We start from the raw sequence: 18,775 nt of genomic DNA on the forward strand, positions 1-18,775 counted from the left end.
AAAGCAAAGTGTTTTTCAACTTGAACTTTACTATAGTTTAATTATCACAAAATTTGTCAAAATTTTGGTTGCACTGGGCATTGAACCATCTTTTCATGATAACAAATCGGTGATAACACACACCTTTGTGATGTTCACTTGAGACCTCTATGTCTCGATTTGCACCGCTAATGGCCATGTGCACTTTCCATTCATGGACGTTCTTGAGAATACTCCCAGTTCTCATGAGAGGCGGCACCACCCCTAGGTCCATATAGGTATAATTCTTACAGTATTTGTTACCAAAACACTTGTCTTCACAAGACTGAATTCTATTAAAAAACCTTTCGGTTTTAACCCTCAACTTAGTAACACACAAGTACTCAATATCTCATATGGGACTTGTTTTGAGTACAACTAATATTTACTTGATTGACTTGTTGTTACCTATTGAACCTAACACTAGTTGAATAACTAGTGTTAAGATAGGTTACCATCAATCGTGAATCTCTTTAGGGAGTTTAAGTCTCATCCCTCGAGATGATGCAGCCACTAAATCTCTCGTTAGTGGCTTAGTGAAAGGATTCACCAGATTTTCACTTGTTCTCACATAGGATATTGAGATGACTCCTCTTTGAATCAATTCTCTTACATATCCATGTCTTAGACTAATATGTCTAGACTTCCCATTATACACTCCGATGTATGCTCTAGCCAATGTCGCTTGGCTATCACAATGTATCGATATAGTAGATACATTCTCTTTGATTAGGGGAATCTCTATCAACAGATCCCTTGACCATTCGGCCAGCTATAAACTCTGCTTCCATAATGGAAGGAGATATACAGGTTTGTTTCTTGGTACCCCAAGAAATTGCACCTCCACCAAGTGTAAATACCCAACCAGTTGTGGACAAGTTGTCCCCAAGATTGGATATCCAACTTGCATTTGTATATCCTTCTAAAATTGAAGGAAATTTGGAGTAGTGAAGGCTTAGTCCTTTGTTTTTCTTGAGATAACCTAGGACTCTTCCAATTGTCTTCCAGTGATCCACACTTGGATTACTTGTAAACCTACTAAGTTTACTTACCAGAAATGCTATATCAGGTCTAGTACATTGGGCAGCGTACATTAGACTCCTTACTTACCGCAAATGCTATATCAGGTCTAGTACATTGGGCAGCGTACATTAGACTCCCTATGGCACTAGTGTACTCCAATTGAGCCACCGCTCTTCCTTCATTCTTTTCTAGTTTTACACTATGATCGAATGGAGTATTGGCATCTTTAACATTGAGATGGTTAAATTTGTTCAATACTTTCTCAACATAGTGGGCTTGCCCTAACGCAAAACCCCCACTATGTTTCTTTACTTTGATACCAAGTATGTTGTCAACTTCTCGAAGATCTTTCATCTTGAAGGTTGATGATATAAACCTCTTCGTTTCTTCTATCCCTTTCATGCTATTACTTAGAATAAGCATGTCATCCACATATAAGCAAACAATGATCACATATCCCTTACAAATTTTGGAATACAAACACTTGTCTTCATTGTTATGTCTAAACCCATTAGACATGATGGCTTGATCAAATTTCTCATGCCATTGCTTAGGAGGTTGTTTCAATCCATATAAGGATTTTACAAGTCTACATACTTTATGTTCATATTTTGGTAGGACAAACCCTTTGGGTTGTTCCATATAGACCTCTTCATTGAGGTCACCATTAAGGAATGTTGTTTTGACATCCATTTGATGAACATACAAGTTGTGTATAGAAGCTAAAGCAAACAAAATTCTTATAGAAGTTGTTCTTGCAACAGGCGCATAGGTATCAAAAAAATCGATACCCTCTTTTTTCCTAAACCCTTTAGCTACTAATCTAGCTTTAAAGGTTTGGATAGTGCCGTCAGTGTGGTATTTTTTCCTAAATACCCACTTACACCCAATTGGCTTAGACCCCGGTGGGAGGTCTACCAATTCCCAAGTGTTATTGGAAAGAATGGAATCCATCTCATCATTGATGGCTTATTTCCAAAATGTACAATCTCTCGATTGCATAGCTTCTCTATAAGTCTTAGGATCATCCTCAATGAGAAGTACAATAGGAATTTTCCTAATGACTTCCTCTCTATTTCCTTCTACCATGTAGAATGAATTCGTTGAGAATCTATCTCATCCACTACTAGACTTTTATGATTTTTAAGCCTTTGACTTCTTCTAGGCTCAAAGGGTTGCTTTACATCCTTTTGAGAATTCTCCTCTCGAGTATCAACTTTGGATGTAGAAGCTTGAGAATTGTTATCATATAACAAATTCTCCTTTAGAGATATTGAAGCTTGAGAATTGTTGTCACATAACATATTCTCAAAAAATTCAACTTCTCTAAATTCAATCACAATATTAGACTCTAAGTCTAATAGCCTATAAGCTTTACTATTATTGGCATAACTAACAAAAGCACACTTTATGGCTCTTGAACCTAACTTTGTTCTATTAGGTTTGTTTTTCTTGCAATATGCAAGACACCCCCACACTTTGAAGTACCATATGTTGGGTTTTCTTCCTTTCCATAACTCATATGGAGATATCTCATTTTTCTTCATCGGTATTTGATTAAGAATGTGACAAGCGGTTAAAAGCGCTTCACCCTATAAGTTGAAGTTCAACTTAGAAAATACCAACATAGAATTTATCATCTCTAGATAAGTCCTATTTTTTCCTTTCGGCAACACCATTGTGTTGTGGTGTATAAGGTGCGGTGCACTCATGAATTATACCATGTGAAAATTTCTCAAGCAAATAATCACTAATTTCACTTTTAGTTGTCTAAATAATCTCAAAATCACTTAAACAACTTTTGTGCATTTTTAAGAGTCTCTTTGAGATACTTTTGAAAACGTCATTTTGACATCCATTGATTTTCTCATCAAAATCAATTTGAAGATGTCAATTTTTAAGCACTTAAATCAAAGAAAATAAATCCTCAATGATTTATTTAAATAGTTTGATTTATAATGCTTTGGTTTAAAAATTATCTCCTCATTGAGATTAATTTAAACATATCGCAATCTTTAACCAAAAATGAATAAAATTCTCTTCAATATTATTCACCATTGGTGTGAAGATTCAAAATTGCTTCTCCAATTTTGTAATGTCTCCTCATTGAGACATTGAATATTTAAAAATTATTGTCACTACATAATTCTCAAATATTTTTTATTTTGACCACTCATTAGACTCCAAGCCTATAGATCAATATGTTATCCTATAATTTTGGATCATTTTATTCCATTTTCTTGCAATAGCAAAACACTTATCAAAAGATGTGACCCCCTTAGGTTCATCTTTTCTTATCTCATAAGTTGAGATGATCAACACTCAAATGAGAAATTTTAATTTCTCAAATAATTCTCTTTATTTACCAAATAAATGGTAACTCGTCACATTGCAATAATATAGGATAAAACATATATATATATACATATATATATTATTATCACCTCAATAATCATAGGGGAATTGAGTTTTTATGCTTAATGAGGTGTCATAAATAAAAAAAAATGCTAGGCCTTCTAATCATTTCAAAAAAATATCAAATCTTTTGACAATACCCAAAATACCCCTCCCATAATTTTCCCATCCACTTCCTCTTCTCTCTTCCCTCTCTCTCCCTCAACCCATTCCTCTCAACTCTCTTTATAGAAAAAAAAATCCATGGGTAAGATAAAATATAAGAGAACTCAATGTAATAGCAAGTATTCCTTACTTAGATACTAAAATACTGCATTTCAAACACATCTGGGCATGATTTTTAGGTTTTTTTTTGTGATTTTTTTTCAGATCTGAAACTTTGAAATCTGCAGAAAATCGACGTGGTTCGATGGTGCTCGATGCCAGCTCGATGGGGCCTTGAAAATCAAGATTTTCATGAAAAAATCGATGTTGCTCGATGGTGGGTCGATGGAGGTTTGATGGTGTTCGATGCGATTCTTGCAAGATACGTAATTTTTCACTCAGGCGTCTGTTTGGGGTGATTTTTTTTTTTATTTTGGGTATTTTTTCAAGATCTACACGTTTGATATGTGTATATACACATTTGGGAAATATAAATCTTGAAAAAAATGACAAATGCAAAACATACCTCATGTTCAAGATATGTTTTGGTATGTTTTCAAGTTCAAAACTTTGAAATTGTGTATGTGAACATCTTAAACGAGTAGATCTCAAAAAATATCCAAAATAAAAAAAAATCACCCCAAAAGGACACCCGAGTGAAAAATTATGTCTCTTACAAGAATTGCATCGAACCACCATCGAGCAACCATCGAACCACCATCGAGCAACGTCAATTTTTTCATGAAAATCTTGATTTTGAAGGCCCCATCGAGCTGGTATCGAGCATCATCGAGCAACAATCGAGCAAAGTCAATTTTCTACATATTTCAGAGTTTCAGATATGAAAAATAACTCAAAAATCATGCCCAACTCAATGGTTGCTTGATGGTGTTCGATGCTACCTCGATGGGGCCTTCAAAATCAAGATTTTCATGAAAAAATCGACGTTTCTCGATGGTTGCTCGATGGTGGTTCGATGCAATTCTTGTAAGTGACATAATTTTTCACTTGGGTGTCCTTTTGGGGTGATTTTTTTTTATTTTGGGTATTTTTTTTGAGATCTACTCGTTTAAGATGTTCACATAAAAATTTTCAAAGTTTAGAACTTGAAAACATACCAAAACATATCTTGAACATGAGGTATGTTTTGCATTTGTCATTTTTTTCAAGATTTATATTTTCCAAATGTGTATATACACATCTCAAACGTGTAGATCTTAAAAAAATACCCAAAATAAAAAAAAATCACCCCAAATAGACGCCCGAGTGAAAAATTACGTCTCTTGCAAGAATCACATCGAACACCATCGAACCTCCATCGAGCTGGCATCGAGCACCATCGAACCACGTCTATTTTCTGCAGATTTTAAAGTTTCAGATCTGAAAAAATCGCAAAAAACCCAAAAATCATGCCCAGATATGTTCGAAATGTAGTATTTTAGTGTTCTAAGTGGGAATATTTGTCGTTACATTGATTTCTATTATATTTTTACCTTACCCATGGATTTTTTTTCTATAGAGGGAGTTGAGAGGAATGGGTTAAGGGAGAGAGAGGGAAGATAGAAGAGGAAGTGGATGAGAAAAATTATGAGAGAGGTATTTTGGGTATTGTCAAAAGAATTGTCATTTTTTTTTAAATGATTTAAATGCCTAGCAATTTTTTGACTTAGAATCCCTCATTAAGCATAAAAACTCAAATTTCCCTAATCATATAATATGGCACACCATAATAGTCATGATAATTCTCATGTATATATCAATATACTTTTATATATTAACATAATTATGTCTCAAAGAAATTTCACATAATTTGTCAACATATATCCATCATATTAGCATGCATTTTGAATCTCATTATTATATTGTAAGTATATCACAAATATCATACAATAATTCACATATCTATTGATTCACAAAATCAATATATAGGCATGTCAAATACTACCTAATTATCATGCTTTATAAATTCTCAAAACATAATTTTTCATGTCAAATGTATGTACTACTATCTCACATATAGCATACACATAAGATTAACTATCACTAGATTATGTAGAGCTTCTCAAAAGTTCACTTCTAAGGATTACACATTTTCTTTCATAAGTAGATGTGTCAACTATGTTCCAATGTATCTCATATTGTATTAACATGTTAACATCTACACAATTATTCATATATCAACATATGAAAACATGCTAATACATGAAATAAAATCCCATCACTATAATGTAAAATAGTGTATATATTTACATTTACCTTGTCTTACCACCTAGTTCAATTGGATCCATCAAACATATCCAACCTCACTAGGTCTTGATTCATTATCTTGATGGTCTCACCTTTCATTGAAACAAACAAGGGATAAGCTTTTGAATGTTAGGTAAAAATAGATTGCCTCAATGGAAATGGTAAGATTATACAACTCTAGAAAAAAGATTACAAATAAATATTGATTGATTAAATAAAGTTACAACTCTATAACTGAAAATTACAAATAAATAAAGAAAAGGAAGAAGAAGAAGAAGAAGAGAATAGTGAGAATACAACTCTAAGCAAAAGATTACAAGTAAAGTAAAGGTGTTTGAAACAAAAGAAAAGATTACAACTCTAAAGAAAAGTTACAAGTAAATAGAACAAGAGAATAAGAAGAAAAGTAATAGAATAAAATGTAAGAACAGAACCAAAAGTAAACTCTCACTTACACAACCTAAGTGAAGAGGGTTGGAGATCACCAACTTGAACAAGGTTTAAAACCTTTGTCCAAAAGCTTATTTCCCCCTAACTCAAGCACTAAGGGGTCTCTCTCATATATTGGAAAAGCTTTCTGGAATTATCAAGCCTCAAGGTATTTCTAGCCAAGTGCTCTAATGGATAGAAATGTTGTGTCTTTCAAGTGAGCTATAGGCTCCTATTTATAGAGTTTAGAGACACCCTTTGAATTTCAAATTCCACCAACCCTCATGGCTGTTATCAATGTTTAATTGGATTAATATGGAATTAAAAATGAGATTTGGGAGTTATTTGGGTTTTTTGAGCCGTTCAACAAAGATTGAAAAAACTGAAAAAATTGCCAGTTTTGGCCTGTGGCTGCGGCCAGAGACATTAGTGGCCGCGGCCACTGACCATTTTCAGCACAAAATTTTGTGCTGTTTTTCCAAACGGTTCCAAACCCTCCCAAATGATTTTGTAACCCCCAAAACATATTATTGGGGTTAAAATCATATCTCTAACAACCATTTCTCAAATGGCTTTATGAAATTCATCTCAATATTGTGTAATACCAAATTTACACAATAAAGGGTAATATTTGGAAGTTACAAATTTGTAACACCAAATATGTTACATTATTTGGATATATCTCATATATCTAAATATTGTAACTCTCTATTATATATTACAATATGTGGCACTCTTTGTCACATTTATTTAATCTAAAACGTTATAATATAATATTATATTATAAACTAATATAATAAGGAGCACATGGCTCCACTTCTTCATCTTCCGAGTCTGATTTGTGGCCTTGCCGCCTGGGCATTCTAAGCATGATCTGCTTCAAATTCTCTAACTCTGTACGAAGCGGGTCATGATCTCGGTTGATGCTCTGAGCTGGGTTATCTCTTCTCTTGGGATTGAGATTATCCCTAAGGTCTGATAGCCCTCTCTCGGGGGGCTCGTGTCCTCCTGCCTTATTGCATCTTCAGAATTTGAGGTTTTCTCACAGGTCAGCTTGACCTTGAAACACACTGTTATCCTCGGGACGAGCCACTTCGGTTTCCCCATCGGACTCGATATTTTCGTTTACCGAGATACTGAGACTGCATTCTCAGTTTATGCAGGGCATTCCTCGAGCGGATCCCTGGACCATTATTCCTCCGGGGTTGGTGAGGTCCCGAGGGGACACCAGCTCCAGGCCTCGCGCTATTTGTATGAGCGCGTTGGGCCGGAACGCCCCGAGCTCCACGGGTGTTGACAGCCTAGCGGTGTCCTTGGACCCTAGGCCAACCTTACCAGCCTACTGAAGAGCATGCTGAGGAACTTGGGGGCCCTCGGGATCCTGACGAGCCCTCTTCTACTTCGGAGTAGGATTATCGTCATTCTTTCCTTTACCATGCTCCTGTGGTGGCATCGGGGTTCCAGCTCCTGCTGGGTGCCTAGCGGGCACCCCAGCTGGCGAATCTTGCGCCTCTATTGCCGGGTGCTCGGGAGGCACCCCAGCATCATTAATAGGTGACACTCCAATAGGGTGCGCAGGTGGCACACCAGTTGGTTGCCCAGCTGGTGCATTGCCATTGGGGTCCACTCGCAGCCCCTGGGCCGCAAGAGTGGCCTTCATGGCAAGCACGGTGGCGATGTAACCCTCTTGCACATCGATCTTTTGTTGTTGGGTGGCCACCTGCTCATGGAACATTAACACCTCTAGTGTCTCCTCCGCTTCCATGGGTTGAGGGTATTCTTCCTCATAATACCCCTGGTCCATGTCGTCGTACTCGGCATCTTCGTCATAGTCCTCTACCATCTGAGGCGGCTGTCTACTGGGTTCTCCTCCTCTGACTTCGGTAGGAAGGAGCACATCATCTGTAACGTTTCTTCGAGTAGTCACCATGGTTGTAAGTGTTCTGAATGCTTTCTTCAATCTCTCAATGAAAGCACTGTTGCGATATTTTTGCTATGCAAGTGCACACAGTCGCAAACTTGTAATAAAATGGTAAAACCAAGTATCGTCCTCAATGACTGATTTATCAATTTCCAGTCAATTAATTTCTCGTTCTATTTGATGAATTGAAATTCTTGATTTTTGTAAATACACCAAAAGAAACTATAAATTGCATAAACAATAATTAAAAATTGAATAACAACTAATAGAAAAACTTTTTAATTTAATCACTGAGAAACAATTAGGATATTTAATCTCATCAACTATCCTCCCTATTATTCCCTAATGCAAAGTGTGAATTCTTCTTCTTTTGACCTAATTCAATTAACAAGTTGATATAGCAGCCTATAATCATACTATGAATTATAAACTCAACCTAGGTGACAATTTCCTATATTTCTATGGTAAATTGAACCACACAGATAGCATTAATTTCACAACTTAATAACAGTTACACAATTAATTCAGATACTTTCGTTCTAAATTAGAATTATGTCCAATATAACCACAGCATAATTAAATCTCACTTCTCAGATTTTGACTTAAAAACATATGTAAATGACTAAAGATGGCCAATCAATAATCAATCTATAAGAACAGGTTATATGGAATTGAAGAAGAATAATATAAAAATTGCATTAGTTCATAACAGGGATTCAAATGATTCAATTAAACATTCTAAACAGAAAATTAGTTCCTAGCCATAGTGCTAATCACAACAGAAATTAAAGATAACATCAAGAAGAAGAAAAACATGTAAAAATACTCTAAGCTTGAGCCTTCCAAATCAGTCCTCTCTCCTTTCGTCCGTACCCCCTTTCTCTCTTCTTTTTCCCATCTTAAAAACCTAAGATTTCGAATTTTAAAGAGGCGGGCCGCGGCTCTACATACACTATGCCGCGGCCCGTGTCCAAATTCCTGGGCAAAAAGCCATTTCCATGCCGCGGCTCTCTGTAGCCATGCCGCGGCCCGCATTGACGATTTCTGGGCAAAATTCCCATCTATGCCGCGGCTCTCTGTAGCCATGCCGCGGCCCGAGGATTTCCTCAAAAATCATTGCTTCTGTTTCCCCCCTAGCCGCGGCTCCACTTTGCTCATGCCGTGGCTCTTAAGGGATTTCTCAATTCTTCAAGTTTTCATCCCAAAATTTAACCAACACTTCCAAATTGTGTTGAGAACCATTCTTTATCAAAATATGATGAAAAACTTGGTTATTTCTTCCCTTTCTTTGGCATTTTCTTCCACATGCTCAATTCTTCCTGATATTCACAAAGACAAACAAACAAAGCATAAACCCGCATTAAATGAAAGAAAAACGAAATAAAAGACTACTAAAAACATCACCAAAACATAACAAAAACTAGACTCAACAAACTCCCCCAAACTTAACATTTACTCGCCCTCGAGTAAAGACCAAGTTAAACTAACAAAAAGAAACAAACACAAACGAACAAGCTAAACCATCATTACCATCTACAATGCTTTGCCAAAACTCATGAAATCTCAATTGCAATATTTATAACCAGAATTTCAGCTCAATTGCCTTAAAGTCCAATTTGTACAGTTCAATTAGGGAAATCAATAATATATCATGAAAATGACTACAACACTTGGATTCTATCATATATGCTCAACTCATTCCAGACAATTCCACAAACCAACTCTACAATATGCTTGCATTACTTGACCTTCTCCACTAATGTCAACAACACGTGTTTTGAAATCAAAAGGACTTTCACAGGTTATAGCGTTAGGCTTAAGTAAGGGTAGATGAAATTGTCATTTAGGCTCAATCATTACCATAAGCATAAAAACCTTGAAATCAACCAAACTTCTGTTCACCACACCAAAAATCACCCTTTTATACAATTAGAGAGAGAGAGATTACAACACTTTTCATCATTTTCTTATATATATATATATTTCTTTTTTTTTTCTTTTCTTCTGAATCACACTCCCCCAAACTTAAGATTTTCCATATCTATATAATCGAGGAGTGTGACAAAGTGATTCTTTTTTTTTTTTCAAAGACTTCTCTCTTTCTTCTTTTGGTACAATCATAATACATTCCAATCATACTAATTCCTTCTTATTTTTCATTCTTCTTTCCCCCAAATTATATGCTTATGATAACAAAGGAAAAGGAAAACAAAAATAATGACGTTAGGAAATTTAGGCTCAAATAGTATAATCAAGAACAAAAACCAAGTTTAAGGCTCAAAAAGGGTAACTAAGGATAATTAAATCAAGGTTGGCTTGAAAGGCACAATCGATCCAATAAAATTGCCTAAATCACTTTTCTAAACACATGTCATCAAGGATTTCGCCTCAAAGGCCAAATAATGCAAGTTCTATCAAAGTCAAATTATCATTCCACCAACCCTAGTCAAACTCATATAATAAAGTCCAAAATGTTGCATTTTCAAAACATATTACAAATTTCCCACAAAACTTTAAGATTAAACTCTAAAACAATTGAACCAAGCACACAGTTGAATTCAATTTCCTTTTCACGAGCAAAGACAAAGCACAAACAGACAAGAATGATGGCTTAACAGTTACACTAAACAACACAGAAAATAACACAACAGACTAAAAACTAAACTAAACAACGCACAAAACAAAACAAAACAAAATAAGCTTCCCCCCAAACTTAAAATGCACATTGTCCCCAATGTGAGAAAGAAAATAACAAGGGAAGAGAACTTACCTGATGCCACATCAGTATGGCGGAGGAGGTGGTGGAGGTGGCCACTGGTATGGAGTGTACTGGGGCGGAGGAGTGAAGTAATTCTCATCAGCGGAGCTCATAGTCCACCTCGTCACTAACGCATTCAACTCCTCAATGTGAACTCGCCCGTACTCATTTTGCTGCACCATGAAGTCATTATAGTGCTGATTTTGCGCATGATGCGATTGGATTAAGTATTGATTTTGCTGAATAAGGTAATCCAATCGATCATGCGTGCGCTGCGTGTGCTCATCAATCGGTCCACCAATTTCCGAATTCAAAGGCGGGTTACTAGGACCGGCTTCATCTGCTTCCTCCTCCTCAGCTGGATCAATGTCCACTGGTGCATCAGCCCGGCTGCGCTTGTTTTGCTGGCTAGAGTCAGGTGGCGTTAGAGAGGCCGAAGGGAATGCCGTAAACATAGTCTGATTTATTGCCCCCATTGGCCTCCGGACTAGATCGCTGTTGTAGACTGGTACCTCATAAGTGTAGCAGAGGGTCGAGAGGAAGGTACCATGGGCGACACCAGCTGTAGTAGTGAACCTGCTGATGTTGCGAATGCTATAGCGAATAATGCGACCCACATCAACTTTCATTTGAGTCATGATAGCATACACCAAAAAACAGCGCTCTCTATCAATAGAAGACAGATGAGAAGTCGGCAGTAAACGCGCACTCACAAAATAAACCCACGCCTTCGCAATTGGGTTTAGCTGCCACCTGTACAACTCTTTCGGCTTTCCATTATGATAATTGAAACGTGCCCCTTCCATACTCAAAACGGCAGCCACAGCGTCATAGTCTGGCTCCTCAAAGTGGGCCAACTGCCAATGCTCATCCTCTTGTGCAGACAACGAGGGAAGGCCCAGTAATTGGTTAAATGCATAAGAGGTTGTAGGCACCAATTTACCCCTGATAAAATTGTTCTGTTCTGCATCTTGATATGAGAAATTGGCAAAAAATTCATATATCTGAGAGCAATTGGCTAAGCCCACATAAGTTGAGTCACATAGGAAACCCCAATTACGGCGTACTATTTCAGCTTTGATCATGTCATAAGCAGGGTTTTGTACAGCAGTGGCCTCATTAAGCTCAAACCCCCTTTCCCTTACCACCGATCTCTTATGAATCTTTTTAAATAAATCAGCTGCGTCCTTATTGACAAATAAATTCGTGTCATAATCAGCTAGGGCAGGTGGTGTTGGTGGTGGTTGAGTGCGCGAGGAGGAGGCTTTCTTTGAGGAGATACCTCTAGGGGGATTTCTCTTGGGACCCATAGTTTCTTTCAAACAAGAATAAACAAAACCCCCAAATAGGTTTTCAAGACTTTGAGTACAATTTTCCTTAGGTGTCACTCCCCCAAAACTTATGATTAACACAATCAACAGCACAAACACTAATTCCCAGATAAACAATCGATAAACCCCTTAAACGTCTCACAAGAAAAGCACAGAGTAATCCACAATACCACAATGCAAACTATTCTCCAATCAAAAGCACTAGAATAGGTAAGATACACTTACTTGAATGGCACAAAAGTTCTTCTTTTTATCTCCTTGGCTGATGGAAGTCTCAAGAAATAGAGAGAAAAAGATGTTTTGAGTAGGAGAATAGTTTCTGAAAGTGAGAATGAGTGAGAATGTGGCCAAATTAGGGCTTTTTATCCCAAATTCGGACTCGGGCCGCGGCATTACCTTGACCATGTTGCGGCCCGCATAAAATCTCCAGGGTATAATGCCGCGACCCTCTCATACCTATGCCGCGGCCCGCCTCGATATTCTAGGAAAACTGGGGTTCAATGCCGTGGCCCTCCTCATCCATGCCGCGGCCCGCCCCTATACTTCAAAAAACCGTGGGCCTCTGGAACCCCCAATGCCGCGGCATCATATGGCTATGCCGCGGCCCTTAAGGATTTTCTATTTTTTTATTTTTTTGACTTTTTAAATTTTTTTTTTTTATTTTTCACGTTTTTCACGATTCTAAAGGTCCAAAAATAAACCAAATATCCAATGTTTACAAATACAAAATTAAAATAAATAACAAGTAAAACATAGGATGCCTCCTACAAGCGCTGTCGTTAACGTCATTTAGCCGGACGCTGAACCCCTCTTCAGAGAGGCTTCAGAAGGAGGATAGACTTCGCTTGATCAAAACTACCACCCAAGTATGGCTTCAATCTCTGACCATTGACTTTAAAGGAATCACCTGAATTGCCCCGAACTTCCACAGAACCATATGGAAAGACTTGGACGACAGTGAATGGCCCTGACCATCTTGACTTCAATTTGCCAGGAAACAGTCGCAGTCTTGAATTGAAAAGAAGTACCTGCTGCCCTGGTTGGAACTTTTTTCTGATTAAGTTCTTGTCATGCCAAGCCTTTGTTCTTTCTTTATAAATCTTGGCGTTCTCATAAGCCTCATTTCTGAACTCGTCAAGTTCATTCAGTTGCAACAGCCTTCGTTCACTAGCGGCACTCCAATCAAAATTCAACTTTTTCATAGCCCAGAATGCCCTGTGCTCCAATTCAACTGGCCGATGACACGCTTTACCAAACACCAACCTGTAAGGAGACATGCCTATTGGTGTTTTGAATGCATTTCTATAAGCCCAAATCGCATCATCTAACTTTTTCGACCAATTTTTCCTTGAACTGTCAACGGTCTTCTCAAGGATGCTCTTTATTTCTCTGTTTGAAACTTCAGCTTGCCCATTTGATTGAGGATGGTAAGGCAAAGCTTTTCGGTGATAAACTCCATAACGAGCCAACAATGCATCCAATTGCTTATTCACAAAGTGCTTCCCTTCATCACTAATCAGAGCTCGGGGAGTGCCAAATCTAGTAAAAATATGTTTATGCAGAAAATTAAGCACAGTTTTACCGTCATTGGCTCTAGTTGCTGCAGCCTCCACCCATTTGGATACATAATCCACTGCCAATAGAATGTATTCATTGTTGTAAGATGGTGGAAAAGGCCCCATGAAATCGATGCCCCATACATCAAACAGTTCCACTTCAAGAATCCCCTGTAGAGGCATTTCATTTCTCCTCGAGATGCTACCAGTTCGCTGACACCTGTCACAAGCCTTGACAAAAACATTGGCATCCTTGAACAATGAAGGCCAATAGAAACCACTTTGTAATACCTTGGCCGCCGTTCTTGATGCTCCAAAGTGCCCTCCACATTGTTGAGTATGACAGTGATTAAGAATGGACTGCATCTCTTCTTCAGGAACACACCTTCTGATAATATGATCAACACAGTGCCTATAGAGAATAGGTTCCTCCCAATAGTAGTGTTTCACCTCAGAAAAGAATTTCTTTAATTGCTGCTTTGACATCTCAGGCGGCACAATCTTAGCGACCAAGAAGTTCACTATGTCTGCAAACCAAGGGACAACTAAAGTCTCACTTACCCCAAACAACTGCTCATCAGGAAAGTAGTCATTGATTTGCACTGCTTTCTTATTTTCAGTCTCCTCCAACTCAAGTCTAGAGAGATGATCAGCCACCACATTCTCGCTGCCCTTCTTGTCACGAATCTCCAAGTCAAATTCTTGAAGCAAAAGAATCCATCTAATCAGGCGGGGCTTGGCATCCTTCTTCGACATCAAGTATTTAATGGCAGAGTGATCAGTGTAGACAATCACTTTGTTACCAATCATATATGGTCTGAATTTATCACAAGCAAACACGATAGCTAGCAACTCTTTTTCTGTAGTGGCATAATTTAGCTGAGCATCATTTAGAGTCCGACTCGCATAGTAAATAGACCTGAATACCTTGTCAATCTGCTGTCCCAGAACTGCCCCCACTGCGTAATCACTGGCATCACACATCAACTCAAAAGGCAATTCCCAATTTGGAGCTATCACAATTGGAGCAGAAATAAGCTTTTCTTTCAAGAAATTGAACGCCTTCAAACATTCATCATTAAAATCAAAGACAACTTCGTTCATAAGCAGATTTGAGAGAGGCTTGGACACCTTAGAGAAATCTTTGATGAATCTTCGATAGAACCCAGCGTGACCAAGAAAACTTCTAACTCCTTTGACTGAAACTAGAGGAGGCAGCTTTTCAATGGTAGAAATTTTTGCTCTATCTACCTCAATTCCCTCACTTGAAATTTTATGGCCAAGAACAATCCCTTCTTTCACCATAAAATGGCATTTCTCCCAATTCAGCACCAGATTTGCCTTCTCACAACGACGCAGCACGTTCTCCAAGTTACCCAAACAGAGGTCGAATGATGAACCAAAAACAGAGAAATCATCCATGAAAATCTCAATACACCGGTCTACCATGTCTGAAAATATGGCCATCATGCACCGTTGAAATGTTGCAGGGGCATTGCATAGTCCAAATGGCATTCTCCTGAAAGAAAATGTGCCATAAGGACATGTGAAGGTTGTTTTCTCTTGATCCTCTGGTGCAATAGCAATCTGATGATACCCAGAGTACCCATCCAAGAAACAGTAGTAGCTATGGCCTGCCAGTCTGTCAAGCATCTGATCAAGGAAAGGCAAAGGAAAATGATCCTTTCTTATGGCCTTGTTGAGTTTGCGGTAGTCTATACAAATCTGCCACCCCGTTACAGTCCTTGTTGGAATGAGTCCATTGTTCTCATTTTTCACCACAGTCATTCCACCCTTCTTAGGTACCACTTGGACAGGGCTCACCCATGCGCTATCAGAAATTGGGTAGATTACCCCAACATCCAACCATTTAAGAATTTTCTCCAACACTACTTCCTTCATAGCTGGATTGAGTCTTCTCTGGGCCTCTATGGATGGCTTGCTATTCTCCTCCAACAAAATTTTATGCATCACTGTCGATGGGCTGATTCCTCTAATATCTGCCAAGGTCCACCCAATGGCCAATTTATGCTCCCTTAGAACCCTCAACAGTTTCTCCAATTCTACCTTTGACAGGTCAGCAGACACAATGACAGGTAAAGTTTCATTCTCTCCCAGATAAGCATAGCACAAGTGATCTGGGAGGACCTTTAATTCCAACTGCGGTGGCTGCTGAATGGAGGTTAGTGGTTTATCAGTCGCATCTGCTAGTTCTTGAAACTTCTTCCAATATGGTAAGAACGAGTTGATCCAGTTTACACATTCTCTGATCTCAGCATCATCATCATCGTCGCCCTCATCACCCAATAATACTGCCTCTAAGGCATCACTGCTCACCCTTCTCTTGGAGACTGCCTTTTCTATCACATCCACACTAAAGCAACTGTCACTAGCCACCGGATACTTCATAGACTTGAAGACATTAAAGACCACCTCATCTCCTTGAACTCTAAGCTTAAGCTCTCCTTTGTGAACATCAATAAGAGCTTGGCCTGTGGCTAGAAATGGCCTACCAAGAATAATTGGGACATCTGTGTCCTCCTCCATGTCTAGAACAATAAAGTCAGCTGGAAATATGAACTTATCCACCTTCACAAGAACATCCTCAATAATACCTCGTGGATGTGTTAACGACCGGTCTGCGAGCTGTAAAGTGACAGTTGTTGGTTTTGCCTCCCCCAAACCAAATCTTTTGAACACAGATAAGGGCATCAGATTGATACTTGCCCCCAGATCACATAAGGCGTGCTTACATTTAAACTTGCCAATGGTGCAAGGTATGGTGAAACTCCCCGGATCTCTCAGCTTTTGGGGTAATTTCCTTTGTAAAATAGCACTGCACTCTTCAGTGAGCGCTACAGTCTCATAGTCCTCCATTCTCCTTTTCTTTGACAGAATCTCCTTCATGAACTTAACATAACTGGGCATCTGCTCCAAGGCCTCAGCAAAAGGAATGTTTATGTGCAGCTTTTTAAACACCTCAAGAAACTTAGAAAACTATTTATCAAGTGTAGTCTTTCTAAGCCTCTGAGGGTATGGAACTCTAACTGGCTGCTCAATAACAACTGGCGGACTCTGTTCTGACTGTTGATGGTCTTCAGTAACCCTTTCTGAATCAGACTGTTCACCCATCCCTTTATTCTGAACCACTGCCTGTGGAGATCTAGGCTGCGTAGTTTGCTTCCCACTCCTCAGAGTAATTGCCTGTACTTGCTCCTTGGGGTTTACTTCAGTATTACTAGGCAAGTTTCCCTGGGGTCTGTTATTCAGCATATTGGCCAACTGCCCAACCTGTGTCTCAAGGTTCCGAATAGAGGATCTGGTCTCAGTCATAAATTGAGTCTGAGTATTAGTAAGAGTCAACAAGGCAGCTTGCAGTTCATTAGGCCTCTCAGGTTGAGGCATTGATTGTTGAGGCCTAAACTGTTGTGATGATGAAGCTTGATTCATAGGTGGCTGAGGCATGTTATTCTGAAATTGGACCTGAAACTGAGGTTGTTGGCCTTGATTATTCTTCCACGAAAAATTGGAATGATTTCGCCACCCAGGATTGTAGTTGTTGGAAAATGGATTATTGAGTGGCCTTTGAAAGTTTCCCACCGCTTGAACTTGGGCATGATCCATTGAGGTGTTATTATTTATACAGATAGGGCACTGATCGACAGAATGAGCACCACCACACATTTCACACCTCACCGCCATCTGAACCGCATTAGCAGATACACTGCTCTGTTGTAACTGCTTGGTCAGAGAGGCTACTTGCGCTGTTAGAGCAGTGATTGCATCCAGCTCATGCACCCCAGCTACCTTTCTGACTCCAGATGATCTTTCCTCAAACCATTGATGGTTGTTTGTAGCCATGTCCTCTAACAGCTCATAAGCTCCAGTTGCGCTCTTGCTCATAAAAGTACCACCTGCTGCAGCATCAATAATAGTTCTGGTTGTTGGACATAAACCATTGTAGAAATTCTGCACTAGCATCCACTGTTCAATGCCATGATGAGGACATCTTCTCAGGAGTTCCTTAAACCGTTCCCAAGCTTCATACAGTGACTCTCCGTCATTCTGGCAAAAGTTATTTATCTCTCCCCTCAATTTAGCAGCCTTGGACGGAGGGAAGAATTTGGATAAAAATTTCTGAGCTAGATCTTGCCAGGTGACAATAGAGTTTGGCTGCAGAGAGTTCAGCCAACTTTTAGCTCTGTCCCTTAGAGAAAATGGGAAGAGCCTAAGCTTGATTGCGTCATCACTCACCCCATTATATTTAAAGGTTCCACACAACTCCAGAAAGTTGGACAAATGGGTGTGAGGATCTTCAGAGGGCAACCCATTGAATTGCACAGAGGACTGCACCATTTGTAAAATAGCAGGCTTGATTTCGAAGTTGTTGGCCTCTACAGCTGGTGGGCGTATACTATTTTGTACTCCCGTCAGAGTGGGTAGCACATAATCTCTTAGGCTCCTTTCAGCATTGGTCTGAGCCTGAACCCCTTGTACAACTCCTGGATTTAGAACATTCCTGCCATCCCCGTCATTCTGTGCCATCTTCACAAAATTATGGGCCTCTCTCTTGTTCTTTCTGATTTGATTGCAAGACTTTTCAATCTCGGGATTCAGAGGAACAAGTGTGGATTTTCCTTTTCTGCCACGCATATACCAAAATTCACCTGAGATAGAAAAATTAAGCAACTAAACAGATTAGAAACAAGATAAATTAAAATCAAATTAGAATAAAAATTAATTAGACTGATATTGATAATTATTTTCAGTCCCCGGCAACGGTGCCAAAAACTTGTTGCGATGTTTTTGCTATGCAAGTGCACACAGTCGCAAACTTGTAATAAAATGGTAAAACCAAGTATCGTCCTCAAGGACTGATTTATCAATTACCAGTCAATTAATTTCTCGTTCTATTTGATGAATTGAAATTCTT

General features: G+C 38.7%; 1 non-coding gene across 1 annotated transcript; it reads left to right on the forward strand.

Moving 5' to 3' along the window:
* The first annotated feature begins 17,833 nt into the window (after window positions 1-17,833).
* LOC133798932 (small nucleolar RNA R71) lies at window positions 17,834-17,940 on the forward strand. Its single transcript, XR_009876148.1, has one exon. It is a non-coding gene; the product is annotated as a small nucleolar RNA R71 (small nucleolar RNA).
* The last annotated feature ends 835 nt before the right edge of the window (window positions 17,941-18,775 follow it).

This window comes from Humulus lupulus, chromosome 8 (genome assembly GCF_963169125.1).
Source record: "Humulus lupulus chromosome 8, drHumLupu1.1, whole genome shotgun sequence".
Lineage (NCBI taxonomy): Eukaryota > Viridiplantae > Streptophyta > Magnoliopsida > Rosales > Cannabaceae > Humulus > Humulus lupulus.